The 17,401-nt window shown below is 42.4% G+C and overlaps 1 protein-coding gene, 1 long non-coding RNA gene and 1 other non-coding gene across 5 annotated transcripts in view; 1 reads left to right on the forward strand and 2 right to left on the reverse strand.

Moving 5' to 3' along the window:
* Window positions 1–7,111, reverse strand: part of LIMA1 (LIM domain and actin binding 1) — a 98,161-nt gene extending 91,050 nt beyond the window's left edge. For 2 of the 3 annotated variants that reach the window (XM_059682842.1, XM_059682839.1), the window contains exon 1: window positions 6,985–7,111. The gene's annotated coding sequence lies outside the window, so the exon portion shown is untranslated. Of the gene's footprint in view, window positions 1–6,448; window positions 6,511–6,984 lie in introns of those variants that run through there. The other variant, XM_059682841.1, reaches the window with a different exon arrangement.
* Window positions 7,112–7,128: 17 nt separating this feature from the next.
* Window positions 7,129–17,401, forward strand: part of LOC132227579 (uncharacterized) — a 41,436-nt gene continuing 31,163 nt past the window's right edge. Inside the window, exon 1 of the long non-coding RNA XR_009451209.1 lies at window positions 7,129–7,458. This is a non-coding gene — a long non-coding RNA (uncharacterized LOC132227579). The remainder of the gene's footprint in view (window positions 7,459–17,401) is intronic.
* LOC132228895 (U6 spliceosomal RNA) lies at window positions 9,604–9,713 on the reverse strand. The gene has a single exon (XR_009451504.1). It is a non-coding gene; the product is annotated as a U6 spliceosomal RNA (small nuclear RNA).

Raw genomic sequence — 17,401 nt, forward strand, 5'->3', positions numbered from 1 at the left:
ACCTACTTCACTCACATGGAGCACATATTCAGCAGTAATGAAGTGAAACAGTAAAAAAAAAATTTAAAGAAAGATAACAATTCCTGACCTTTACTTGTGGTAAATAAATAATAAAAAACATAAAGCACATATGTACATACATCGAAATAACGGGACTTTTTTTTTATATAAATAAATGGGAGATGGCGACATAACCATGAAACAACATAGATCGAGTCCAACATAACCCGAGGGCTTCCTAGATAGGGATTACCCACATGGTCTACCAGGTAGTTGGAAATATGGATTTGAAGCTCAGAAATATGCAAAGGCACTAAACATATTGCTTTGGTATTCCAAAGTAAAAAAGAAAAATTAAAAAATCCTATATAATAAAAATGTAGTATGCAAATTGTCCCCTTGACTGGGAGTTTGTCTGGGAGTTTGACCAGGGGGAAGGGAGGGAGGCCCCAGGCCAGCAGCCAGCAGCTGCTAGGGAACCTACCAGTGCACAAATTTCATGCACGAGGCCTCTAGTTAAATATAAAAAGTAAAACCATAAAAATTAGAAGCAAATTGAAGTGAATACTTAATCCACCTCTGGATGACAAAAGACTTTTAAGCATGAAAGCAAGAAAAAATCCGAAAGAAAAAGATCTATAGATAATAATAAATCATGTACAAAATTAAAAGACAATTAACTAGTTAAACAAAAGAATTGATATTCTTAAAATGAAGAGCTTATACACACATCACAAAGAAAAACACTAAGGATAGTTTCCCTATGAAATAGTGAAAGTTGTTAAATAACTTGTCATGGCAACTTAAACCTCTTATCATAACATAAGACTTGCTTTACATTCACTAGAGATGATGGTTTGTGGCATAGATCAGCAAGGCTTTTCAGACTTACTTTACCAAGTTGCCAAGTGTCAATCTATGCAACTTCTATTGTCTGTTGGGCGCAAACCATTAAATTGCCACTAGGCTGCATTAAGCCTTGCTACCCCTGTGAAAATTGCCTTTGCTGTACCCAGTCTTTCCTCAGATTCTGTATATTTAAAATGGATGAAGATTAGGAATGGGAGATAAAATACTTTCAGAATATACAGTGAGAAGTGATTAAAAGTCATCCAGGTTGTATGGACTTTGGAATCAAGAGCCCAACCTTATTACTTTACAAATGAAGCTTAGAGAGGATGAATGATTTACTCAGGATAACCTAAGTGGTTAGTTTCCAACACCAAGTTGGGAATCCTGACTCCTAAGCCAGCCAGCACCCTTGTTGTTTGCAGTGCTGCTTCAGCCATCACAAGCTCTGGCTTCTCATAGCAATGGGCATTTAAAACACCACAATTTACACTTCTTGTACACTTTCTACTTTGTCACTCCACTTATTCAATTTGGCTTAATACTGACCTATACTCCCTCCCCCAAATAAATGAAAGAACCCCAGAGAGGAAAACAACATAATTATAATGTTAAGGCCCAAATAAAAATGGGAATGAATTAAACAAATTACAATTCATAGAAGAAATTGAAATGAATGTATGAAGAGTGTTCACTCTCACTAACAAAGAAATACAAATTAAATAACTCTTGCTTATCAAATTAGTAAAGATTAAAAAATAATATTCAATGTTATGAAGAATACAATATGAAGAGCACTCACAATCACTGCAGGTGAGAATGTTAATTAGCCTAGTCTTCATAAAAAGGGATTTGGCAGGAGTTTAGTAATTTTAAATTTTCATGCCCTTTGACACAGTAATTCAACTTCTGGGAATCTAACCTAAGGAAATAATGAGTGATTTGTACAAAGATTTATGCATAAACTTATTCTCAAATTTTTTCACTTATTAATAATGTAACAATCAAAACACCCAACTGCATAGTTAAATTATGCAACATCAATTCAATAGGCATGAAACATCCACTAAAATTGTTTTAAAATGATTTTCATGCCATAAAAAACTATGATATAATGTAAAGTAAATAAAAAAGCAGATACAAAACTGTATCTACTATAATAGTATGAACCCAATTAGCTGTGTATTTGTGAGTGTGTGTATGTTTGTGCATCAAAGAAAAAAAGACTGAAATGAAATACATCAAATTATAGTTCTCTCTGGAACATATAAAATATTTTATCTTCTTTATAATTAATTTGTCCCAGGTTTTTTATAATTAGTATATGTACTGCTTATTTTCTAAATGTGAATGTATAGTTGTATTTGTGAAAATAAAACAAGAATTGTATATTATACTAGGGGCCCGGTGCACGAAATTCGTGCACTGGGTGTGTGGCGGGGGGCAGAGGGGAGTGTCCCTCAGCCCAGCCTGCCCCCTCTCACATACTGGGAGCCCTCAGGCGTTGACCCCCATCATCCTCCAATCGCAGGATCGGCCCCTTGCCCAGGCCTGACGCCTCTGGCCTAGGCGTCTGGCCTGGGCAGCGGGGACCTGCAGTGGCAGCGGGGGGTGCCGCGATCCGCGGGCTCCGCCCCTGCCCCTGCAGGAAGCCTCTGGTTGAGGCATCCGGCCCGGGCAGCGGGGACCCACAGCTGCAGCGGCCCCGCGATCGTGGGCCCCAGGGCCGCCTTTGCCCTGCCCCCCAGCTCTTAGCTCCCCCCTGGGTTTCCGATCACTGTCAGTGGCAGGGGGCTTCTTCCTGCTTTCCCTTTCGCCTCCCTGCATTGTGCCTACATATGCAAATTAACCACCATCTTGTTGGCAGTTAACTGCCAATCTTAGTTGGCAGTTAATTTGCATATAGCCCTGATTAGCCAATGAAAAAGGTATCGTCGTATGCCAATTACCATTTTTCTCTTTTATTAGTATAGATTATTAATGTGTGTTTTTTAAATGTATTTTTGTTGATTTCAGAGAGGAAGGGAGAGGGAGAGAGAGATAAAAACATCAATGAAGAGAGAGAATCATTGACCAGCTGCCTCCTGCATGCCCCCCACTGGGGATCGAGCCTGCAACCCAGGCATGTGCCCTGACCAGAAATTGAACTGTGACCTCCTGGTTCATAGGTCCACGCTCAACCACTGAGCCACACCAGCTGGCTTACCGTGTGTTGTTTTTTTAAAAGATAAATTTGCACGTCACCCGCATGGAGGTGTTAAAGCAGATAAAATTGCACAGGGAAAGAGTATAATGAGAATAAGATTCTGGACAGGTCCATGGCAAATACCCACATTCAAGGGGCAAAAAGATTGCGAGCTAATGAAGGACCATGGGAGGAAGTGGTTTGAATAGAAGATGGAGAACCAGGTAGAGTCACATCAAGAAAGCCAAATGAAAGGAAGAACCAGAAAAGTTGTCCTCTTGGTCAAATGTTGCCACGTGGTAAGGATAGTGACAGGGCCATTAGAGGGAAATCACTGTGACTATGTATAGGCAGACAGATTTCCTCTAGTACTGGAAATGGGAGCTAAATCTGAGCAAGTGTTATCTGTTCAGTAAAACTGACTATGAGGAAAAGAACTCCTGGGCCATTTGCTTGATTTCAATTTATGGAAGAAAAAAAAAAATTGTAGAAAGCTAAAGCCAAGTAAAAGCATATCTGGGTTACTGATCTATAGGTAATGAAACAAAAAATTGGCAATACTTTGGCATGCAAGAGAAAACATGTTTGAGAGATTGTAAGATTTTTAAATAGTAAGCTCTGTCATAGGATAAATAAGAGAGAAAAACAGCTCCACACTTGTTATCAGAAGTACAAAAAAGTTGCATTTTTTTCTAAATATGAAAGTTCTTGGTGTCAGAGTAGCATTATTAAGAAATTCTTTGAAAGAAAATAAAAATAATCTAAATTTTTATGGTATCATGTTAACTTCTTATAACTGGACATGTGAAGTCTCAAGAAACGTTTTCAAGTTTAAGGAAGTCATTTGACATGCTGAATAATGAATTGCTTTTTGGGTCAAACCTTGTCCTTTTTATGAAAAGAGGTCTTCATTAGCACAGTAACTTGACTGAGGCTCAAGGACTTTGCATCCAGCCATAGAATAAACATATCAGTATAGTCCTACCAAGAGCACCATTTACCACAGAATCTCAATTCTGTAATCATTAAGTAGAAATTACTCAATTTACAACCACTCCTTTGTTACTAAAGAACTTTGAGAGTCTGTGTTAAGTGATTTAACGTCACCTAGAGATTACTGTACACAATCTAAAATAAAGTACTTTAACTTCCTATCAAAAAAAATACAGTGAAAGACCAGAGCAACCTTTAAAAAAAACCCAACAGTCTTTTCTTATGGAAATTCCTGACTTCAGAACCAAGTTACACACCTTTCTATCTGCAGTTAGAGTACAATTCCAATCTAAATGAAGATCATCTACTTTTGAGTGTATGGAATTAAGAATGCCTGAAACTAGTTTCATGGTCAATATAAATAATGACAAATTCTCCCAATCTGTGGTTAGGTGGCCTTTTATGGCAAACTTGTCCAATGATCTCCCATACTCTCAACATTCTTTTTTTGTCTGTGTGTCTTTGAAGAACTTCTGTACTTGAAAACATCGTAAGAAAACAATGCAATCATTGTAGGTACCCAAATTACATGCAAATATACCTTTCTAAAAATTCCTGGTGGAGACCACTTTCCTAGAGCGTAAACAGAAAGGAAAGAGGTGAGCGATGTCAAAGAAACATGTTCAATAAGTATCATGGCTCAAATTACCAAATGAAACAACCAACATCTGTATTATTAACTCAGAATCCTACTTAAAAAATGAAAAACATAGTTACAGAGAAGGGACCATGTCATGTTCATCCTCTGTATACTAGGGCACTGGCACACAATAGGCAATTTTAAAAAGCCTACAGCTATATGACGAGCACTCAAGACTGCTACAGACTTCAGCTAATCAAAACTCTACAAAGAATCTTCAAACACTTCTCACTCTTTCCTTCTCCACCTATCTATCCACCCTATCCCCACCGCCAAAGAAAAAAGAAAGAGAAACACATTTTGAGGACACCTTAGCAAGAAAAAGTATCCTCTGTTACCAAGGTATGCTGTTAATAGAATTGCTTTCACTTCTAAAGCTTTCTTTTCTTAGAATTATTAGGAGGTTGAAATCTGGCCCACCTTTAACCAGAGTCTAGAACGAAGTTTGAATGTACCAAGTTAAACAAAGTTACACAATGGAGCAATTTTTACAAAATGGCACTGCTTTACTAATGTTGCCAATACTCTATTCTCTTCCCAGTAGCTCTACAGTTCAGGAACTACCTGATAACAACACTTCCAGGCTCATTAGAGAACAGTGAAAATAGCTCCACCAACTATTTACTGAACTGCTACAGTGCTAACAACAAGACATAAGCCCATCTTGAAAAGGCCATAATGGTGACAGAATGCAAGGTAAGAAATAGGAATGATACAAATTCATGAATTGAAGAGAACCCTATTACTCAAAGGTTTTTACTATTGTGGTTGTTTACTTTTTTGTTTTGTTTTTAAGGAAAACTAAAAGAATTAAAAAACCAAACACACGAACACGAACTATTCTCCGTGTTCCCACAGCACTCTGGGCTGATCTACAGTATAGCATTGGTTTCACTAATACAGTAAATTATAGTCACTGATCTGCCTAGCCCATTTGATTTTAAGCTCTTTTACAGTTGGCCATTTGGAACTTTGAATCCACAGTAGGACTGACAAAACAAGAGGCACTTAATAAATGTATGGTAAAGAGAGAGAGAGAGAGAGAGAGAGAGCGAGCGAGAGAGAGAGAGAGAGAGAAATGTTTTTAAATTACATATTGCCATGTTATGTGTTTTTCTATTGATGCAAAACAAGGAAATATATATGCATGCACAGCTTTCTTTATTTTTTCCTTTAAAACCTTCTCCCCTGCTAACTCCGCAACTTCTTGAAGGTCTACTTAAAACGTGATCATCCTTCATCCAGGCTATACCTCCACAGGAACTTAGAAATGCTGGTTAAGGGTCATCTCCTTTTGTGTATACATCAAACCTCAAAAGAAAGTGCTACTTCACAGTTCCTAGAACTGTGAATGCACCATTTGTGAATAGTATTAGTAATTATGCAGATAAAAAGTATTCTATTTAACCACTGAAATCAAGAGCAAAAGGAAGACTCTTTCATTCAAAAGAAGACACCCCGCCCCCCCTACAGAGGCATTGTCTTAAAGGCTGATAACTCTCTAAGTACCTTGACTAACTTAACAGGTCAAGTTGATAGGACCATCTGGATTAGGTAGGCTTTTGAAAGCTGGAATTAAGTGAAAGACAATAGTAGTTCAACTATCTCTCGCCAGGATCAGCTAAACTCAGTTGTTGTGAGCGCCAGAAGGAGGCAAGGACAAGCGCCAGATGGTTCGCTCCTAGCACCGACAACTTCAGGGTTAGTAGGTGTCGTCAGGGTGTACAGTTACCTCATATTAACACCTACGTAGGTTAGTGACAGGTGCCAGCAATACATACACGATAGCGATGCGGGGATGGTACATCCGGCTGCAAGGACTGCTATGTTCTCAACACACCTCAAAAGGATATGTCTCACACAGAGTTTAACTGGCAGAATGGAAAGGCAGAAAAGTCAAAGAGCGAGGGAATGGCTGAAAATAAAGAAGGGACGTGAGCAGTTGAATATCATAATAGTATGTCCTTGGGATATTCTTTTGAATATAGATGAACTGTCACCCCCTTCCACCACATCAAAACATAGAGTTAGAAAGGAGTGCTCCCGATTTAAGAAGAGGGAGTTCCTATCAGCTTCCTCCCTCAGGCAGCAAAGGCTCGGCCCTATGTCATTACTTCCAACCTCAGAGCAGTACCCAAAAGTGAAGAAAGAGCAGAGAATCCGCGGTTCCTCCACTCCCGCTTCCGAGGGTACGGGGTCCGCTCTCCCTGTGCGCCCCCCGCCCCTGAGTCGCGGGAGGGAGAAGGTGTGGAGGAGAGCCGAGGTCCGCTCACTTGACTCTTCGGCTGTGGAGGATGCGGGGAGGGGAGGCCCTTACCTGGCTGAAAGCGGTCTTCTCTCTGCGCCGGCACCAGCCCTGCCCGGATCCCAGGCGCTCTGCCTCGCGCACCTGTCGCGACCTGGCCGCGGCCCCTCCAGCTCCTGCGGCCCCGCCCCGGGCCGGCTCCGAGCCCCGCCCCGGCCCCGCCCACCGCCGCGGGAGCGCGCACGTCCGCCCGCCTCCCTCGCGGCCTCGGGGCGAGCGTGCGCGCCGCCGGCTGCGTGCCCTGCCCTCGGGGCTGCTCGCGCTGCTCCGCGGGGCGTGTGAGAGGCGGGGCTGCTGTGCCGGCGGCGGAGGCTCCCTCCCCGCTGAGGAATCCGCGTCTCTTACTGCCTTGGGCCTTGTGCATCCCTGTTTGACCTTCGTGAACTCTGACTCAGTGACCGCAGTCGCCTCAGTAGCGACTGGGAGGTTTGCCCCTAGGCTCTCCGCTGTAGGCCGGTCCCCACCCAGGTTCCTGGTGTTTTCGGGGTAAGTTCTTGGCAGGGAGGGTCTTTTAGAGGAAGCCGTGTGCTGTCGTGGAAAGAGCTATACAGCAATGCTGCCTGGACCGCTTGACGTTCATCCAGTCGCTTCACCCCCCCTTAGAGCAGAATGTCCCCTGATAAAGGAAGGGGTTGGCCGAGGGCCGATTTCCAAGCTCCCCAGCAGCTCCAGCCTTTCACTCAGTTCCTAGGAAAAGGCTGTGTGGAAGGTCTAGAGAACTTCAGGGCGGCTAGCACTTGGTCCTCCTGTCCCCAAACTCTTGCCCCAGTTTCCTGGGACTGAAGGATAGTGTCCTTTTCTTGCACCCCAAGTGTGGTAAGGTTTCAGACTACAGGTTTTCTGAAGCTTTTCGTAATTCATGCAGCACTGTTAGGAGGCTTGTGGTGGGAAACACCTGTATTTACATGCCTTAAAGCAATTAAGAAAAAAATTTTAAAAGAGAAATGTCCAATGAGCAGATGATGGCTAGACCACTCAGTTGTTCCCTCTTCCTTCAAGTATCCAGCCTAGACTGATTCCTGGACAGGTATGAAGCACCGAGACTCTAGCAAAACTGGCAGTCAGAATGGGAATGTAAAAGAGTGTGCAATCCTATATAATAAAAGGCTAATATGCAAATAAACCAAATGGCAGAACAGCTGGAACAACCGAACAACTGGTCACTGTGATGTGCGCTGACCACCAGGGGGCATGCGCAGAACATGGTGGGCATTGGCCGTGGTGAGATGGTGGAGCAGGTGAGCAGAGCTCCAGACCAAGGTGGGGCGCCAGTCACTGTCATCGGGGCCAGACTCTGGTGGTCACTGAAAATTTTTTTCTCCCACATGCTGTGGTCCCTTCCTCCAACCCCCGCCCCCCCCATGCTTGCGCCTGCTACCAGCGCCGGCCCCGCTTGCACCCACAGCTGGTGCCAGAGCCACCGCTCGCACCTGCTGCCGGTGCCCGGTGCTGGTTCTGATCTCTCAGCACCAGCACCATCAGCGGGTGCGAGCTGCGGCTGCTGGCCCTGATCACCTCTGAGGGCTTCTCCACCTCCCCCTGCTCCTGAGGGGCGATCAGGGCAGCAGCTGCCACTCACATCCACTGCTAGTGCCAGCCCCAGTTGCTTCATGCCTTCAGCAGGTGCAAGCAGGGCTGGTGCTGTCAGCACATGGGAGTGGTGGCAGTGGGAGCAGGGCTGCCAGCAGACTGGGGACCGAAGGCCATGGTGGGAGGGGCCAGGTGGGGGCATGGAGGATGGGCCGAGACCTGCCCCTGTGCCCACTGAGGCCCAGTTTCTTTCAGTGTGCATGAATTCATGCACTGGGCCCCTAGTATCAATATAAGATGGAGGTCCAGAAAATGCATTCCCTTGTATGTGGAGTTACCTCAGTATATGCCCCACCCCCTGCAAGTTACAACACACACACACACACACACACACACACACACACACACGCCAATTATGGCCCTTATTCACCAAGAAACCTAACCTGTGTCAGAGTTTTGGACTTAGATTTGAATCTTGACTTAGCCACTTACCAACTCAGGCAAATTACTTGCTCTCCCAAAGCCTCCCTTACTGTACACACAGTTGGCTTTTACCAGTTTGCAAGGCTGATTGCTAAATTTTCATGGATTTTATGAGCCAGGTATTAAGCATAACCACTATTAAAAATCAAATTTTATAAATTTACAGTTAAATATGTGAAGAACAGGTAAACATTCAAAACTCATCATTTATATTTTTTAATTTCATTTTACTAATAACTCTGCTCTCAAGGTTATCTGTCTGTATGAAGGAAATACTGTATAATATATGTATCTCTTCCCAACTCTGTGTTCAGAGCTGTCACATTTGTAGCATGAAATTGGCTATAAAAGGAGTGTTTTCAGAACAGTACAAAAGGCTTAAATGAAAGAATGGATATAAAATTGTTTGATAGTTCAGCATTTAGGAGTGACAGCAGAAAAGCATGTCCATTGGTCCATGGAATGGAAGTCATATTTAGTAACCTGAGATGGTACTAATAAAACTCATAGGCAAATTTCTGCCAATAAATAAATAAATTAGGGAACATGATTTTTTAAAAAGACTGTACCATAATTCAAGATTTGTTAGATGCATCAACTAATGACTCAGTTTCTTTTTTAAATATGGAAAGCTTCACGAATTTGCATGTCATCCTTGCGCAAGGGCCATGCTAATAATCTTCTCTATATAGTTCCAGTTTTAGTATATGTGCTGCTGAAGCAAGCACCTAATGACTCAATTGCCAATTTGTTGTATAAATTAAATAAAGACATTGATACTATCATAAAAGTTTTTTTATATATATATTTTATTGACTTTTTACAGAGAAGAAGGGAGAGGGATAGAAAGTCAGAAACATCGATGAGAGAGATCAATTAGCTGCCTCCTGCACACCCCCTACTGGGGATGTGCCCTTGACCAGAATCGAACCTGGGACCCTTGAGTCCGCAGGCCGACGCTCTATCCACTGAGCCAAACCGGTTCGGCAATAAAAGTTTTTAATATTCTTTATAGTTTAGTAAAACACAGTAGTCTTTGATAGTGCGGGGGCATAGAGTTAGAAGAGAAAAATGAAGTGGATAAAGGCAGTTGTTTACATACATGATACAGTGCATTAAGGAAGAACAGCAAAATATATTGCAAAATAAATTATATGAAGATATTTAAGGATATCATAGAAGAGAATGACAGTTATGTGCTATCATTGATTAGGCATCTACAATTAAAGAAAAGCACTTAGTAATGAATCTTCAATATGCAGTTGAGTCAGTTTCTCTACTGGTAATGATATTTGTTACTTCAAAGAATTGGTATCAGCTACAGCAGAGTATATTTCTAATTCAGTATTGTCTGCTTTAAATGATTGGGCCTTTGATAATGAATATTTGAAAGTGAAATTAATTGCATTTTTGTTGTAATAGTGTTCCTACAGTAGTGGGAAGGAAGTCTGGAGTAGTTACAAATTTGTTAGAAAGTTTTTCTAAAGCCATCACTTGGCACTGTTGAAGTCATTTAATGCAATTCAGTACCTAAAAATAAAATAAGTCAATTGTTTAAAAATATTCTGGATAAAATTTATTTTATTTATCACCAACCCAACAAAAATAAAATTAAACTAGAAACTGTAGCAAAAATATTTGAAATTGAAATTATTAAAACTGGTCAGGTACAATGCTTGAGATGGGCAACATGTCATTTATGAACTGCCACTGCTCTCTGTCAGTCGTGTCCTTCATAAAATATGCATTTTTCTCTTTTGTTAAATTCTGGTTTGACAAAGGGATTAGTTAATACTGATTTCTTGCAAAACCTTGAAAAATTTCATTTTTTAATAAAATTCTTTAATGTTGAGATAATTTCAATTGTATTGCAGTTAAGATGAACTAACATAGAGTAGAAAATATAATGCACCATAAAAACTTTGGAAAGGCCCTAACCGGTTTGGCTCAGTGGATAGAGCGTCAGCCTGCGGACTCAAGGGTCCCAGGTTCGATTCCGGTCAAGGGCATGTACCTTGGTTGCGGGCACATCCCCAGTGGGGAGTGTGCAGGAGGCAGCTGATCGATGTTTCTCTCTCATCAATGTTTCTAACTCTTTATCCCTCTCCCTTCCTCTCTGTAAAAAATCAATAAAATATATTAAAAAAAAAAAAGCTTTGGAAAGTTTTTAATTGGTAGTAGAAAGCATGAATTTCATAATAAAGATTTAAGTCAGGTACATTAAAAGACATTCCATTTAATTAAAATAGATGTGGAGCTCTGCACAGGAATCTATATATATAAAGAGCCAGGGGCCATCACATCCGAAATAACTGAACAGATGACCGAACAGGCTGAGTGGGGCGACAAGGCCGGCAGGGGGGTTAGTGAGGGACGACCAAACAACTGAGCAGCAGGCTGCATGGGACGATCAGGCTGGCAGGGGAGTTAGTGATGGACGACCAAATGACTGAACAGCAAGCTGAGTGGGGTGACCAGACCAGCAGCGGGGGCAGTGAGGGACAACCAGGCCAGCAGGGAGGGAAGTTGGGGGCGACCAGGTTGGCGGGGGAGTGGGGGGTGTCAGTTGGGGAGCGACCAGGCCGGCAGGTGGGGCAGTTAGGTCAGCAGGCAGAGGCAGTTAGGGTTGATCAGGCTGGCAGGAGAGCCAGTTAAGGTCAATCAGGTGGGCAGGCAGGTGAGCAGTTAGGAGCCAATGGTCCTGGATTGTGAGAGGGATGTCTGACTGCCAGTTTAGGCCCAATTCAGTTTAGGCCCAATCCAGTTTAGGCCTGATCCAAGTTTAGGCAGTCGGATAACGCCTGAGGGGTCCCGGATTGGAGAGGGTGCAGGCTGGGCTGAGGGGACCCACCCCCCATGCATGAATTTCATGCACTGGGCCTCTAGTCTATAATAATAAAAGCATAATCTGCTAATTAGACTGGACAGCTGGACGACCTTCCCAACGCCATTCCGGACATCCTTCCAGATGACTTTTTGGATGAAGCTGCAGAAGCGGGGGCTGAGGCAGAGGTGGTTAGGGGTGATCAGGCGGGCAGGCAAGCAGTTAGGGGCAATCAGGCAGGCAGGCAGAGGGGTTAGGAGTGATCAGGCAGGCAGGCAAGCAGTTAGGGGCAATCAGGCAGGCAGGCAGAGGGGTTAGGGGTGATCAGGTGGGCAGGCAAACAGTTAGGGGCAATCAGGCAGGCAGGCAGAGGGGTTAGGAGCAACCAGGCAGGAAGGCAGGCAGACGAGTGGTTAGGAGCCAGCAGTCCCGAATTGTGAGAGGGATGCCTAAACCAGCAGTCAAACATCCCCCAAGGGGTCCCAGATTGCAAGAGGGTGCAGTCCAGGCTGAGGAACCCCCACTTTATGAATTTCGTGCACTGGGCCTCTAGTATATTAATAAAAAGTAATGAATTTAGCCCTAGCTGGTTTGGCTCAGTGGATAGAGTGTTGGCCTGGGGACTGAAGGGTCCAGGTTTGATTCTGGTCAAGGGCACATGCCCAGGTTGCAGGCTCCATCCCCACTAGGGGGCATGCAGAAGGCAGCCAGTCAATAATTTCTCATCATTGATGTTTCTTTTTTTTCCTTTTTTAAAACAAATATATTTTTATTGATTTCAGAGAAGATGGGAGGGGAAGAGAGAGATAGAAACATCAATGATGAGAGGGAGTCATTGATTGGCTGCCTCCTGCACGGCCCCTACTGGGGACCGAGCCCACAACCCGGGCATGTGCCCTTGACCGGAATCGAAACTGGGACCCTTGAGTTCATAGGTCGACACTCTATACACTGAGCCAAACCAGCTAGGGCTCATCATTGATGTTGCCTTCTCTCTCCCTCTTCCTTTCTGTCTGAAATCAATAAAAATGTATTTTAAAAAAGTAATGAATTTATATCTTTTATTAGAAACAAAGCATTTTTAATTATTTTGATTTATTAGAACCATCTCCGTGGCCTTATGAAGAAATAATTTCACTATGGATAGATGGTGGGGAGAAATTGCATCATTTAATTGAAATCTTAAAAAATGAAGTTAATTTAAATGATATTAGGATTTTGTAGATATTAATGTAGGATCAAACAATGTTACAATTCCAAAAACTATACAAAAAGCTAAAAAGATAGCACTTTGCAGTCAGTACTGCTAAAACTCAAAGAAGTTTTATTTTGCTCAGCCAGCAGGGCTCAGTGGTTGAGCATTGACCTATGAACCAGGAGGTCACGGTTCATTTCCCAGTCAGGGCATATGTCTGGGTTGTGAGCTCAGTCTCCAGTGGGGGATATGCAGGAGGCAGCTGATCAATGATTCTCTCTCATCATTGATGTTTCTATCTCTCTATGTCTCCCTCTCTAAAATCAATAAAATTATTTTTTAAAGTTTTATTTTAATGAATTTGTAGGAGGTGAGAAATTGTAGTTTAATAGTAGATCATGTTTCAAACATAATGACAAGAAATTTGTTGGAAAAATAGCAGATTAAGGTAATCAAATGATAGTTATACTGTTACCCTCTGCTTTTTTTCTGTGTTGGATCCTTTGTTTTTTCCTTCTTTTTTCTAAACATTGGCACTGCTGACATTAATTCTTTATTCTTCACTATTTGTATGCATAACTAATTTATTTTTAAATGCTCTAAAGTATTCCATAGATACATATGCCACTACTGGTGGACATTCAGATTATTCCCATTTTTTTCTGTTATAAACAATGTTAAAAGGATATTCTAATACTTATATTCTAGAGTTTCTAGGAATATACCCTGCCACCCACAGTGTAAGATCTCATTTCTCTACATCCTTGCCAAAAATTGGTATTATCAGACTTAAATCTTTGCCAATTTGATGGGTATCTATATATATAAAAGGCTAAGTGACTGACCGGTAGCTATGACACACAATGACCACCAGGGAGTAGACGCTCAATGCAGGAGCTGCTGAGCTGTGGTGACTTGGCAGTGGTGGTTCTTGGGTGACACACCCCGGAACCAGAGAGAAGGGAGCCTGATTCCGGGGTGCGTCACCCAAGAACCACCCTCTTGCAATCTGGGACCCTCTGGGGATGTCAGCTGCTTTTGGCCCAATGCCTGCAGGCCAGGCTGAGGGATCCCACCTGCTGGAGGGACCCCACTCACTCCACAGATGCCCTTCGAGCCGCGACACAGCCCAGGTGCGGCCGGCCAGGGAGGGACAGTGGGAGGTTGGATCCAGGGCATGTCCGGCCTGTCTTGCCCAGTCCTACCTCGCCGGCCACCTTCTAATTAATTTATTTTCAATGTGCACGAATCCATGCACCGGGGCCCTAATGGAAAATAAGATAATTGGTTAATTTGCATTTGTCTCGTTGATAATGAGAAAAAATATCTTTTTTTATTCTTATTGGCCATTTGGATTATTTTTTTGTTGTGAACTGCTTATTTAAATCCTTTGTTCATTTTCTTACTACTAGCTCATTTACCATAGTTATTTTTCTGTTGTCCCTCCTGGCATTTGTTCATTGGTATACATATTTTCCATTACATAAATAAAAAATTTAGCTTGTTTCTCTTAACTTCATTCTCTTTACTTCTTCTAAGTAAAATTCATTCATTTATTTTTCATTGAATAAATTTTTATTGAGTTCCTACTATATTCCAGGTACAGTGCTAAGCACCTGGAGATTCATTGGAGAACAAGACAGTTATGCAGTAGGACAGATAAGTCAGTAGACTACTTTAGCTAAGTACTGTGTAGGGGAAAATACAGGATGCTATGCTAGCCTTTAGAAGGGGTACTTAACTCAGACTTGGAAATCAGTATTCTTCCTAGAGGAATTAATGTCTAAATTGAATGGAAAATAGGAATTGGCAAGGCAGGAAGTTTTGTGTGTTTGGTTGGTTTATTGGAAGGAATGGATAGATGGGTAGGGTCAACAAGGGAGAACAGATCATAGTAGGGGTATACTTTCTTTAAAAATGGGGGAAATTTCAGTATAACTTAAGCCTAGGGTACAGAAAGTCATTAATGAAGCTGGAAATGTATGCAGTGTCCAGATTGTACAAAGCATTGGAAGACATAAAGAGATTGAACTCTTTTGTAGGAGAACTGGGGAGCCATTAAACATTGTGCCTTAAAGTATGACTACCTACCTCAGAATCACCTAGGAGTCTTGTTAAAAATACCCATTCCTATATTTTACCCCAGACCTACTGAGTCAAAATCACTAGGTTAAAGTTCCCAAATCTGTTTTTTGGTGTGTTTTTTTTTTCTTCACAACACTGCCAAGTCATTTGCTATGCATATTGAAGTTTGTACAGTACAGTAAAGTATTCAAGGCCAGGGAATGACACTATCAGATATATATTCTAGAGAGGTAACTTTGGTTGGAATGTAAAGTAACGTTTGAAAGGTGGTAAAACTGGAGGCTAGGAGACCCATTAGGTGGCTGTTGGAATAATCTAGGTAGAAGATATTGATGGTCTTCCTAGGACAAGAAAAACAAAGGATAAATAAATAGGACTACATCAAACTAAAAAGCTTCTGAACAGCAAAAGAACCACCAACAAAATGAAAAGGAAACCCACAGTATGAGAGAACATATTTGCCAATGATACATCTGATAAGCGGTTAATTCCAAAGTACACAAAGAACTCATAAAACTCAACACCAGGAAGACAATCCAATTAAAAAGTCCAAATAAAACCCTTCTCCAAAGAGGACACACAGATGGCCAATAGACACGAAAAATGCTCAACATCAGTAATCATCAGAGAGCTGCAAATTAAAACTACAATTGAGATATCACCTCATATTGCCAGAATGGCTATCATCAATAAATCAACAAACAAGTGCTGGTGAGGATGTGGAGAAAAGGGAACCCTAGTACACTGCTGGTGGGAATGCAAACTGGTGCAGCCACTGTAGAAAACAGTGTGGAGTTTCCTCAAAAAATTAAATATGGAACTGGTGTTTGACCCAGCAGTCCCATTTCTGGGAATATATACTAAGAATTCCAAAACACCAATCAGAATGTATGCAGCCCTATGTTCATAGCAGCAGCATTTACAATAGCTAAGATCTGGAAGCAGCCCAAGTGCCCATCAGTAAATGAGTGGATTAAAAAACTGTGGTACATTTACTCCATGGAATACTATGGGGCTGTAAAAACGAAGGAGCTCTTACCCTTGAGACAACATGGAGGGACCTGGAGAGCATTATGCTAAGCAAAATAAGCCAGTTAGAGAAAGACAGATATCACATGATCTCACTTATAGGTTTTATTTGGACTTTTTAATTGGATTGTCTTCCTGGTGTTGAGTTTTATGAGTTCTTTGTGTACTTTGGAATTAACCGCTTATCAGATGTATCATTGGCAAATATGTTCTCTCATACTGTGGGTTTCCTTTTCATTTTGTTGGTGGTTCTTTTGCTGTTCAGAAGCTTTTTGGTTTGATGTAGTCCTATTTATTTATCCTTTGTTTTTCTTGTCCTAGGAAGACCATCAATATCTTCTACCTAGATTATTCCAACAGCCACCTAATGGGTCTCCTAGCCTCCAGTTTTACCACCTTTCAAACGTTACTTTACATTCCAACCAAAGTTACCTCTGTAGAATATAGAAACTTATAAACAGAGATTCCAAAATGTCAGTGGAGTAAGAGGAAGCTACACTGCCACTCTCCCAGGACCAAACTGTAAATACAACTAAAACACAGAAAAAACACCCTGAAAAATCAACTAAAGACTAGCTGAAGAGAACCCTGATAACCGCATAGAGACTGGTAGGAAGTACGGAGGCGCAAAAGGGCTGACCAGGTTCCCACAGACAGCAGCCGGAGTTCTGGAGGGATAGCTCAGCTGTGGGGGGTTCCCACTGAGAACTCTGGGATCTTAAACCCCAAGCTGGGCCCCACAGCCCAAAGAACCAGAACTTAGAAAAGTGCCTGCATATATGGCTGTGAAAAGCAGCAGGGTAGCTGTCTGCTAGGGAGAGATGGCTGGAAAAGCAGGCACCCTTTAAGGGGCAATGCACAAAATTTCACTTGGGCTCCAGCAGAGGGAGGGCAGCGTAGACTGGAGCTGTGTGAGCAGAAGCCAGGATTGCAGGCTCTGGGGTTGGAGCTTGGAGGCTAGCCACCCTGGTTTCCTATACTGAGTCATTCCCTCATGCTGTGGAGGAAATCTTTCTCTAGCAGATGTTTGCTATTGAGGTGGCTTTTGCCTGAAGGGGAAGGCAGTTGTCCCACCCTGTGGGAAGACAATTTACCCCACCTTTTAGTCAGTAGCCTGAGGCTAATCAAGTCTGAGTATCAATGGGACTTCAGGCAGAGAGCTCTGGAAACTTTGCCTGATGTCATTCCAGGCCCTGGGCTAGGAAAAGCAGATCCTTGTGCATATCTTGGTCCTTTCTAAAGGCACTCAGCCCTAGCAGAGGGAGCCATAGCTGTGAATTGCT

The sequence above is a fragment of the Myotis daubentonii genome, chromosome 2 (genome assembly GCF_963259705.1).
Source record: "Myotis daubentonii chromosome 2, mMyoDau2.1, whole genome shotgun sequence".
Classification (NCBI taxonomy): domain Eukaryota; kingdom Metazoa; phylum Chordata; class Mammalia; order Chiroptera; family Vespertilionidae; genus Myotis; species Myotis daubentonii.